General features: G+C 44.3%; 1 protein-coding gene across 2 annotated transcripts in view; it reads left to right on the forward strand.

Annotated features, from left to right (window-relative positions):
- The first annotated feature begins 7307 nt into the window (after positions 1 to 7307).
- Positions 7308 to 8438, forward strand: part of ISLR2 (immunoglobulin superfamily containing leucine rich repeat 2) — a 34323-nt gene continuing 33192 nt past the window's right edge. For both annotated transcript variants that reach the window (XM_068275736.1, XM_068275737.1), the window contains exon 1: positions 7308 to 7513. The gene's annotated coding sequence lies outside the window, so the exon portion shown is untranslated. The remainder of the gene's footprint in view (positions 7514 to 8438) is intronic.

The raw sequence follows: 8438 nt of genomic DNA on the forward strand, positions 1-8438 counted from the left end.
ATGAGTCCAGGCATCCACTTAGAATAACATAAGGAGCACCGACCAATCCCCATGTTCGCAGCATGCCCCCCCAGCAGTGTACTAGCGCGGGAGCCTATCAAATTGCACCATGCTTCGGCTACTACATGAGGTGAACGCCGACCAATAAATGGATGTGCGGCCAGTCTTGCCGCCAATCAGCAAAAAGCCGACAGCGTCCGCTCGCCGAAGTCATCGGCGAGCGGACACTGTCAGCTTTTTGCTGATTCGGCGAGCGGACGCTGTTGGCTTTTTGCTGATTGGCGGAGAGACTGGCCGCACATCCATTTATTGGTCGGCATTGACCTCATGTAGTAGCCGATGCATTGCAAAGTGGTCTTTGAATTCTGATTGGTAAATGGGATTAATGAATATGTATATATGCAAATTTTGCAGTCTTCCATATGGTCCTCTTTATGGCTGTAAATGAACACAACCATGGACTGAATGTTATTGTGGGCTGGTCATGATTTGAGAAAGCACCTGTTATGGCCCGAAACGCCTGTGTGTCATCATATTGCACAGACCCACATATGGATTTTAATCTGTTTGTCATGTTTTAACTGAGCTATAATAATTTTTAGATGGTGCGAATCTTATGGAGTGATCTACAGTATACTTGTGACTCCAGAGGTGATTCCTGCACATCGCATCCACCATTGGTGCAGTGGCTATTACGTTACGCCCCTCCTCTGCTTACACATCTCATACTGTGCATGTCCTAGGCAGCTTTTGTGGTGCCATATGAATAGTTATGTATAGAGTGCGGGGAAATAAAGTGATGCATGCTGCAGTTTTCTGCAGCAGGCATCCAAATAACCATAGCTGTGCGTGGCACGACAAAGGAATACGGATGTGAATTTGCATCAACATAGATGCTGTATCCGTTTCGGAAACGGATGCAGCATTCCAGTGGAAATGCTGCCTTAAAGGACAACTGTAGTGGAAAGAATCTGGTGGCTGTCATATTTATTTCATTTTAAACAATACCAGTTGCCTGGCATTCCTGCTGGTCTATTTGCCTGCAGTAGTGTCTAAATACGGGCCTGTACACACTGCTGCGCTTGCGCTCCGTTTTTAAAATCGCAAAGCCTTCATGAGATTAGAAAAAACGCATCGCACCAGTGTGTACAGGTCTTCACGATTTTCGTAATTTTTCAAAAGACCTTGCGATTAAAAAACACATGCGATTTTACATGTGTACAGGCCCTAACACCAGAAACAAGCATGCAGATAATTTTGTTAGATCTGACAATAATGTGAGAAACACCTGATCTGCTGCATGCTTGTTCAGGCTCTATGTTCAGGGTCTATGGCTAAAGGTATTAGAGGAAGTGGATCAGAAGGGCGGCCAGGCAACTAGTATTGCTTAAAAGGTAATAAATATGACATCCTTAAGGACTCCTGAAGCGAGATTGATATGGAGGCTGCCTTAATTGTTTGTTTCCTTTTAAACAATGCACTTTGCCTGGCTATCCTGCTAGTCCTCTGCCTTTAATAGTTTTAGCTATAAACCCTGAACAAGCATGCAGATCAGATTTTTGACTCAATGGGCTTGATTCACTAACCGACGCTAAGCCGGTTAGTGTGCCCTAAGACCTAGTGTGCGTAAGCCACGGCGTTAGGTGGTTTGCGCCCACACATTGGATGCACATTGCGCCCACAGCGCGTGTAGCGCGGGTGCGCCTATATTAGTGCGCGGTGCGACGATGTCGACGCACCCGCTGCCCCTTGATAACAGCGCATTGGGTGCCCCCGAAGCATTTCAGGGGCACCCAATACGCTGTTATCGTTTAAGGGGTAGCAGGTGCGCACTAATATAGGCGCCCCCGCACTGTGCGTACTGAGCAGGGATGCGCGCAAAATAGCTTTGCGCGCACTATGGCGTAAAAAAGACTTTTCACACCGGCGCTAACACTTAGCGCCGGTGTTAGCGCCGGTTAGTGAATCAAGCCCAATGTTTCTTGGATTTGCTGCATGCTTGTTTTAGGTGTGTGATTCAGACACTACTGATAACTTTAAGATCAGCAGGACTGCCAGGCAACTGGAATAGTTTAAAAGTAAATAAATATGGCAGCCTCAACCTCCCTCTCACTTCAGGTGTCCTTTAGGCTGTTTTTACACTCATGCGGTGCGGTGATCCTGTGGCAGGGGAGCCTGCCACGGGAATCAGGATCACCACACAAATCCATTCTTCATATGATCCTGTGGCAGAGTGCACTGACAGGGTCATATGCACCCTGACCCTATTCAGTGACATATTCCCTGCTGGACAGGAAGTACTTCACCAGGATTCCTGTCGGTCCTTGCATGCGTGCCGACCGCGTCCCACCAAGCTCCGTCGTTTACACTTACTGCATCGCCATAGACTTGCATTGCTGCATAATCCATGCGGTAGGCACGGACTTTGCGATGGGATTGTGGCGATTTGACTACGCCCTTTGCAGTGTGTCACATTGCATAAGTATAAAAATCTACATAGAGTTTCATGGACTTGGCTGTAAAAATGCTTACTGCAATGCCATAGCGTAAAAGGGTCCTTAGGGTATACTAGATGAAACATCAGTCACAAAATTAAGGCTCTGTTGATAAATGTTTAATAGTGCTATAGTTTTATTAATCAAACATTGATCAAATCAGGCTATTCTGCAGTTTTCAAGTGAAGTTCTCTTAAATAATACCTAAAGAAAAAATGATGAAGGATGGGGTGAGGCTTGTGGGGTTAAATACTCACCTGTCCTGATGTCACTCCAGGGAGGTGATTGCTCTGTCCCCCTTAAAGAACAGGCAATGGCAATTCTTTTCAAATTCGCCAGCTGAGGCTCTGGCCACACCCCCTCCCAGCCGCAGCCTGATTAGTTGGCTGAGGTTTCCTAAGAGTTTCGGCAGTCTTCGGAAACATGGCCACCCCCCTACCGCCGAGAGGGGGGGCAGAGCATCATCTGTGCCTCAAAGATGTCAGAACAGGAACGTATCCTGCGACCCTCCCCCATGCATCCTCTTTCAGACAGAGATGGTCTTTACAGGCTCTGTCATTTTTCTCCTTAGGTACTCTTTAAGGTGGCCATTCACTGATCAATTTTGGTTTTCAATTTGATTATTTTATCAAATTGATTGTAAATTACATAATTACATAGTTATTTGGGTTGAAAAAAAGTCATTCGTCCATCGAGTTCAAAATTGCTTCAAATTTTGTCGGTTTGATTGATGCAAGCTGATCCATACCTGCCAGGTTATTAAAAAATGCTAGGTTAACCTCCTTAGCTGTAATCCCGAGTCAGGCTCGGGACAGAAAGCTGCAGAACAGGGTGGTAATCCCGTGCCTGAGTGAGTTTCATGCAGTAGCTGCTGCAGACCTCTCTGAGGTATGTTTTTCTTCTTGTTTTTAGGGTCAAAAAGCTTGTGAAAAAATGTTATGGCTTTTAGACCCTTAATCTGGAAATAATCATAATGCCAGGGAGGTTAAACAGGATTGAGAATTTCTATTGATTGTACAAGAACCCAGTACATCGCAGTTATATTTGGACTCAGCATTTCTGAACATGCGCAACATCAGCTTGATGGAGGGGAGAAGAGTGTGGGCAGGGCCAGGCCGAGGCAGAGGCGAGAGAGGCTCCAGCCTATTCCCCTATTATGTTTGAGGCACGGAGAAATAAGAAAAAGGGATACATGGCAGTGACTGCAAGCCAGATAACTAGAGATTAAGTTGGAGGGAGGGGTGGCCGGGGGTTGTGGGCCCATGGGCGCATTTTAGTCTAATAGCAATCAGTGTGTGTCAGCTGGGGTGGGAGGGGTGGAGGGGCGCACTTTGGTGTCTCAGCCTTGGGTGCTGGAGGACCTTGTCCCAACTCTGAGTGTGGCATTATGACTCACTTCCTGTTACAGCACAAACCTATAACATATGGATTCCAGAGTGTGAAGCACTGATCAATCACCTCTCATTCGATAAACCTTTCTCTGTTTGAAAAAAGAAATAGTCTGGAACGTTAATGAGGCATAGTTTGACCAGTATATGGCCACACACTTATCTTGGTATTGCATTGAGCAGTACTACCCTAGTTAAGGTGCTTAGATCTACATTACATCAGAAGTCTACTGATGCTGACATCTGATAGAAGTGTGCGGTTGTATACAGGTCAACAGCAATCAATATCAGTTACAAACTGATCATATAATAATGGCTTTATTATGAAGGTAAAAATCCGCAACTCTCACCTGAATAAGACTAAGCCACAGTCAGGATGGTGTAATGGTCAGTGAATTTGCAACATATAACAAGCAGGTGTACACTTCCAGGACAACACAGTCTTAAAGTGGACCTGAACTCAGAAGTCCTCTCTGCTCTAGAAGATACACAACAGCATAATAACCTGTAAACAAAAATATAAACAAACTTTTAAACAAACATTTTTTTGTTACAGCTACAAATCCTGGTACTTATCCGTTAGCCGGGCGCATCCAGCAGGTGGCGACAAAACTCCACCAGAGTTACATCTTTCCCTACTATCCATGTCGGCCTGGAGGGGGAATAGTAATTAGCGCCACCTGCCGGATGCGCCCGGCTAACGGATAAGTACCCAAATCCTAAAATAAATCTGCACACTTTTCTACTTCCTGATTCATGGAAGCAGAAAATTGTTTACAGCCTGTACTTTCAAATGGCCTTACCTGCTTATTTGCCATAGGCAGTCAGGTGACACGGGGGAGATAAAATTACAACTTGTGATTAGACCAAATGAGGGGGAATTAGACAGGCTAAACTCTCTAAATACATTCAGGGTGCATTTCTCTATGTTTTCCTTCTGTCCTGTGCAAGAGTTCAGGTCCACGTTAAATGTAAATAAGAACTTGTTGCTGGTGCGTGTCTGTAGTTGCCGTTACATGAACAGGAAGTCTACATATGAATACTAGATTTTCCTTGGTAAATATGAGAGTGTACAGGTGTCCCCCAAATATCACTGGCACCATCTCTAGCGGTTCACCCAATCAGATCAGTGATCCTCAAGGTGCCCATTACGACACAATCACGCAACTAATCGATTATTCCCGACAGATCCAAAATGATCAGTCGTACCGATTAATGCCCAAATTCCACTAACCAATCTGATCAGATCCGTGGGATCGATCCAAAAAAACGGATCAATTGCAAATTAATCTGGAAAGACTTGATTGGCTGCAGGATTGTGCAATAACTTTAAAGATTATTTCTGCAGCATTGCGCTGCTTGTGCATGTCTTCTCCTCCTCTCTTCACTTAGATCATGCTGGCCAGCTGGGAGCCAAGCAGCATATCGGTACAGCACTCATCCCTAAACTGCTGCCAGAAGCAGTCTGTAAAGACCTTTTCGGTTGACAAATCAGGCAACTTAACTCACCAGTCTTCCAGAAAATCTCAGAAATTCTTATGGTTTGATATGGATGAGGTATTTTTAATAAATCCGAACCATATTTGCAGAGATACTTTATCTAAACTCCAAAAATAACAAGCCCAGGATACCTAAATCATGTCCAAATTTACTAACCTGTCTAGTGGCTTAATGGCTTTTGGGGTCAGTTTGTGCAAAGCTATCATGGACCTGAAACTATGGTGTGAACTGCCATAATATATGCTGCCATGTATACGTGTACTGTACAATATATTGCTAGCCATTGTTGCCATACTTATGGTCACTTCTTCAGCTATATGATCTCTCAACAATGGAATTCTATGATTAAAAAAGAAAAAAAAATCACATTTACAAAATAAGCATACAGTGGCACTAGACCAGGCATGAGCAAACTCGGCCCTCCAGCAGTTACGGTGTAGTGCCGAGTTGTCCTACTTTGTCGAAATGTACTACCTGGTGTAATCTGGTAGCGTCAATCGATTAGTCAAGGTGTCTAAATATGCAATTTTATCGGTATGTGCTACCAGTCTGCCTAACTTACTCACCCTTCTCCCCTCGTAACCCAAACTCTACCCCCTCTCCTATCCTAACACTAACCCTCCCATCTGTTCTCCTAACGCTAACCTCCCTTTTCTACTCCTAACACTAACCTACAACCTCTCCTAACCTGCTTCTATGGGAAGCTTAGTAGTAGTTAGTATCGACAAGCCGGCGGAAGGATATCGGGCAAACTGAGCTCAAGTGCTGGTGCACATGCCCAGATCGGATTTCAGCATGTCTCGATAGGAAGCATAAATCGGCATTACAACGGAACTGCAAGTCCCACAATGCATTTGCCTTTATGAGTCATGACTGTGGCTCTCAGACTCCTGCAATGCATTGTGGGACCTGTAGTTCCGTAACAGCTGGAGCCTGGAGGGCCGAGTTTTCCCATGCCTGCGCTAGACAATATGGCAATGTTACCCTGTGCAGGAATTGGCATGTATATTATGCATGACTGATAACCTGAACATATTGATGTGAAAAGATTAGTCGTCTGGTAGAGCAAGGTAAAAGAATAAATACATCCAGCATTACAGCCCAGTTTTCTGAGGAGGAGAGTCTATTAGGGATTTTAGGGAACTGCCTCACCACATAGGCTAAACATACAGCTCAAATGCACATATTTCTCTTGGCCATATGCCCATGTATAAAAGTGCTGCTGGTTTTTAGACACAAGCTGTGCTGGCTGAATGATTATTTCTGCCACACTGGGCTACCCCCTTGTGCTTCCAGGCAGATGTGGTGTAGATATATATATATATATATATATATATATATATATATATATATATATATATATATATATATATATATATATATATATATATATATATATACATAGCATAGGAAGCATAAGAATGCGTTCCAGTCCTCTGTGCATATATTCTCCCACACAATAAATTGTGGCTTATCATGTTATCATGCTGCCTATTTGACTCCTCTCAAGAGTATGCTAAGCTGTCGAGAAATTAAAATCTGGTTACAGAATCAATTATTTATATCATTTCCTGGAAGGAGTGATGAATAATGTCGAATTGAATTTATACTATTAACCTTTAGCATGCCAGATGACATAGAACAATAGGACTCCAGCTATATAATGAGTATGATGCATGTAGGTAGCACTACTCTGTTGCTTTTGCATTGACTTGCCTAGTGCTGTGGACCAGGAGAGGTGCAGAGCTGGCCCGCAGAGGGAGGGGTGCAGAGCAGACACATGTACAGGAGGGGTGGTGTATAGTGCAGGGACACACTGATGTGTCATTAATGTTTCATTCTGTTTTCTGAGGGGGGGATCCTGCAGCTCTAGCCCACTCAGTTTCTACAGCACTCGGGGTGGGGTGTGGGAGTGGACTAACCATATCAGAACGGTGCACACTTTATTGATGGGAAGCTGGGAGATCGTGGAAAATCTGAGTTTTTCTCCTTTTATTCTTACAATCTGGTGCCAATGAGACCCCCAAATAATTTTAGTAGGTCTGCCCCCTCTTCCTATATGAAGTTCTAAACTTTGGATAACCCATTTGGCTGGACGTCTGCCACCCATCCTAGAGGCAGAGTGAGGAGGTAAGGCACTGCTGTCGAGGAAAGCGGAGGGACTGGGTGTAGTGCATGCTGTATTTCATGTGTGCCTCTATTCCACACTCAATAAAGCTCTGATGGTATCTTGTCTGTAGTTTGGGATTAGCGAGTGTCCGTGTGTCTCTCCGTGTGTCAGAGCGATAGATAGAGAGACATGTGGCATGAAAGCAGTGATTGCTGTGGACGTGTGCGGGGCAGATAGCGATCTGAGCAGTAATATTTGGCAGGATTACACTGCCAGGATAGACTCAGCAGCTGCGGGATTTGATGCTTATCGCTGAACTATCCTCAGAAGAGATTTTGCCTCCAACAAAAGCAACACGTTGAGGCTTTGACAATGTGCTCCTTCAAGTGGCTGAGAATTAATCAGCGAGAATTTATTGCAGCACTGTGGACAGCTCCTGATGAATTCAATGAGCCTCTACCGCTTTATTTCTCCCATAGGAGAGACTACGGCTGGTGTTACATGGCTGGATGCATTCGCTTAAGCATATGGGTGTTGTGTTTGTGGTGCAGCCATGCGTCCATAACATAGTCTGTGTACACACACAGATAATATGTCTCTGTTTACTGGATTCTATCTATCTATCTATCTATCTATCTATCTATCTATCTATCTATCTATCTATCTATCTATCTATCTATCTATCATCTATGGAGGATTCTAATTAGTGGCCTATTTATGCTACCACCCATCTACCAAGCTGCCAGTTTTTCCATCAGTCTGTCCATCCATCCATCCATCCATCCACCTGTCTATTCATTATCATGCAACCATCTATCACTTCCACGCCAGTATTTCACTCTCCCATCTGTCCATCTATTAAAGTTCTCTATCTGATTATTCTAGTTAGTGGCCTAGTTATGGTCCTGTTCATCCATCCATCTGGTCATCATCTTATCCGTCCAT

The sequence above is a fragment of the Hyperolius riggenbachi genome, chromosome 3, assembly GCF_040937935.1.
Source record: "Hyperolius riggenbachi isolate aHypRig1 chromosome 3, aHypRig1.pri, whole genome shotgun sequence".
NCBI classification, from domain to species: domain Eukaryota; kingdom Metazoa; phylum Chordata; class Amphibia; order Anura; family Hyperoliidae; genus Hyperolius; species Hyperolius riggenbachi.